The sequence below is a fragment of the Trichosurus vulpecula genome, chromosome 7 (genome assembly GCF_011100635.1).
Source record: "Trichosurus vulpecula isolate mTriVul1 chromosome 7, mTriVul1.pri, whole genome shotgun sequence".
In the NCBI taxonomy this organism is placed as follows: Eukaryota; Metazoa; Chordata; class Mammalia; order Diprotodontia; family Phalangeridae; genus Trichosurus; species Trichosurus vulpecula.
The window spans coordinates 199340451-199344061 of NC_050579.1; the positions used below are offsets into that span (position 1 = coordinate 199340451).

The following is a 3611-nucleotide window of genomic DNA, read 5'->3' on the forward strand; positions in this document are numbered from 1 at the left end:
CCCTGCTTGCCAGCCGCCATCTTGGCTCCGCCCCTATTGAGGGATTTATAAATGTTTCCCATCCATCCTTTTTTTATTTTTTTAGGTAAAAAGATCATTTATCAACTCTGCTTATTGGTATTTACATTACAGATAATAAAATCTTCTAATTTGCTCTTAAGAAAATTGTCCATATGTGAGGGCTTACAAACCTCATAGACAAAAGCAGAAAAGCTCATCATTATACATTTTTTATTGACCTCAATTCAATAAAAATGTATCCAATAAATAGTTGTTGAAGAATAGACTGAAAGGAATTAGAGACCATGTAATTTCATCCTAAAGCATTAGTGGGTCAAAGAACAAGTCATAGAAACAATAGACAATTTAAGGACAATGAGAAAACACAACAGTATTTGTAGGATGCAGCCAAAGCACTCCTTAGAAGAAATTTTATGCCAATAAACACTTTAATTAAAAAAACAACAAGTAGATTGATGAAATGGATGTTCAATTAAAAAAAACCTAGAAAAATGATCAAATTTTAAAAATTATTAAACACCAAATTAAAAAATTTTAAAACAAAAGAAAATATAATTATAATCGAAAGTGTATTAATAAACAAAATCAGGTGCTATTTTTTATAAAAAATAGACAAACCATTAACCAATTTTTTAACTTAAAAAATCACATTTATAAGCACAGGGTGAGGGAAGCATGATTACAGAACAGTTGCTGTGGAAAAAAAATCTGGGATTTTTAATGGGTCATATTCTCAATATGAACCAGCAGTGTGATATGTCAGATAAAAAAAATCTAATGCAGTCTTAAGCTGTATTAAGAAAGGAATAACATGCAAGGACTACATGAAGTGCATCTAAAGGATGACAACAGTGGGAGACAGCCATTGAAGACTAATTGAAAAGAAATATCAATGTTTACCCTGGAGAAGAGAAAATTTCTTATTGAGATAATAGTTGTTTGAATATGGTCTAAACTTGTTTTACTTGGCCCCAGAGAACAGAACCAGCAAGTATGGTTGGAGGTGACAGAGGCATAATTAGGCTTGGAGTAAGGCAAAAATTTCCAAGAATTAGTTGTCCGAAGTGGAATGGAATATCTCAGAAGGTACTGGGTTCTCCTAAACAGGATGTATTTAAGTAGATACAGTATTATCAATCTTCAGGATGTGTTACTGATCATTCCAACTGAATTATATGGATTGGACTAGATAACCTGCAAATTAATTATATTTCTGAAAGTCTTTGATTTCCCTCTATTGTTTCCAGAAAGATGCTACATAGTACTTGATTTCATTGGTGCAGGGAATTTCAGTGAGGAAATTCTTTTACCAATGAATGTTGACAATGTCTCCAATGTCTTAGAGAGCTACCTAGAGCACTGAAAGGTTAAGTGATTTGTCCAGAGTCATACAGCCAGTATGTCAGAGGTGGAACTTGAACTCAGATTTTTCTGTCTTCAGTATCATCTCTCTATCTACTATTCCATACTACTTCTCATGTAAGTTTCCCTAATATTAAGTTCAGAGTAGATATGTAAACCCTATGTCAGAGACGGTATAATTCCTGTTAATAATACCATATTTCTATTTTATTGTCCAAGACTCTACCCAGAATTTGGGATCCACTGGGTTGACAGTTTCACTTCCAAATTTTGTTATTGTTGTTCAGTCATGTCCAACTCTTCCATGGGGTTTTCTTGGTAAAGATACTGGAGCAATTTTCCATTTCCTTCTCTAATATGTCCCCATTTTACAAATAAGGAACTGAGGTAAATAGGGGTTAAGTGATTTTCCCAGGGTCACTCTTAGTAAGTGTCTGAAGCCAGATGTGAACTCACATCTTCCCGACTCCAGGCCTAGTGTTCTATGCACTGCACCACCTAGCTACCCCCTTCCATATGTGTGCTGGCCCTACTATGCTTTAAAAATTGTAAACTTCCGGTGAGTCTTTAACGTGACTTTCATAACCCTTACATGCAAGTAACGTTCAAAGAGAATGACTGAAAACACACCCTGTGACTTGCTGCAGCCACCACGCCCTGGATTTCCACCTCCGCTCTTCTCTCCCCCTCAGTTCTGGTCAGTTCAGCTCTCCATGGAAAAGGTGGGCATTGTGTTCGGCGACTCTCGAGGCATCGGCAAGGCTGTGGCCCAGTTAATGGCTCAGAAGGGCTACCGGCTGGTGATCGCAGGCAGAGATCTGGAGTCCGCAGGAGCTGCTGCTAGGGACCTTGGGGGAAATCATTTGGCACTTTCCAGTGATGTTGCTAAAGAGCAAGATGTTCAAAACACATTTGAAGCGATGAAGAAAAATTAAGGTAGTGTTAATTTTTTGGTAAATGCAGCTGGCATAAACAGGGATGCCTTATTACTAAGAACAAAAACTGAAGATATGGTGTCCCAGCTTCATGCTAACCTCTTATGATCCATGCAGACATGTAAAGCTGCTTTGAAGAATAGGAGTCAACCACAGGGAGGCCCTATTGTTAATATAAGAAGTGTTGTTGGTTTAAAAGGAAATCCTGGCCTTTGGGTTTATAGTGCTAGCAAAGGAGGATTAGTTGGTTTCTCCCATTCTGTTGCTAAAGAGGTAGCAAGAAAGAAAATTCAAGTGAATGTCATTGCCGTAGGATTTATCCACACAGACATGATGAAAGGAATGAAAGAAAAACAGTTAAGGAAAAATATTCCTCTGGGGAGATTTGGGGAGCCTAGTGATGTGGCAAATGCTATTGTTTTTCTTCTAGAATCTCCTTATATTACAGGACATGTTCTGGTTGTAGATGGTAGATTATAGCTTGTTTTGTAAAGTGGGCACTATTCAGTAATAATAGTATTTTGAATTAAGTTTATATTTAATTTTGTTAGCAGCTACACTATCATACCTGAATGAATGATAAATCTATAAAAACACACAAAACAAACAAAAACTCCACACCCTTCACCCCATCCCCACTCTGGGTTCTAAGAGTACCTGAGAGGCAATAGGGGTCTTCTAAAGGAGGGCTGTCCAACCTTAGGTTTTTATTAAAACAATAGACAATATATTTTGATTTGCCATTTTAGTGAGATCCCTGCGGTAGCTTGGCTTCCTTCACTAAAGCATTTACGTAAATTTCTATGCTTGTAGGCAGGCCGCATAAATTGCACTGTGGGCTTCATAGAACAGGGCCGTGTTTTGGACAGCCCTGTTGTAAAGCATGTATGGAAGTCCCCATTGTGGTGTGTTCCTCCAATATTCCAGGGCCAGTTATCATCTTCTTCATATCATCAAGCAGTTGATGTATTCCCAAAATTATGGATGAACAAATAACATCAATTAATTTTTAGAAAGGGACTTTTATAGAAAAGATATAGCAGGAGACATAGTCCAAAATGCTTCTCCCACTTCCTAAACCAGTGAATATTATTTTCCCTCTAAACTTTGATCCCTGGGTAGAGTGAGCTTAAATTTGAAGAGGCGGCTATAGTAATTCCTACTTGTTCTTAAAGTGGAAACTATAATCATCCTTCCATACTCACCTCTAGGTTCAGTGAAGGAAGGTAGGAAGGAAGAGGGAGAGAGAGAGGGAAAGGGAAAGGGAGAGGGAGAGGGAGAGTAAGAGGGAGA

At 37.6% G+C, this 3611-nt stretch overlaps 1 pseudogene; it reads left to right on the plus strand.

Moving 5' to 3' along the window:
• Positions 1–2096: 2096 nt before the first annotated feature.
• On the plus strand, positions 2097–2810 carry LOC118855867 (annotated as a pseudogene).
• Positions 2811–3611: the final 801 nt, after the last annotated feature.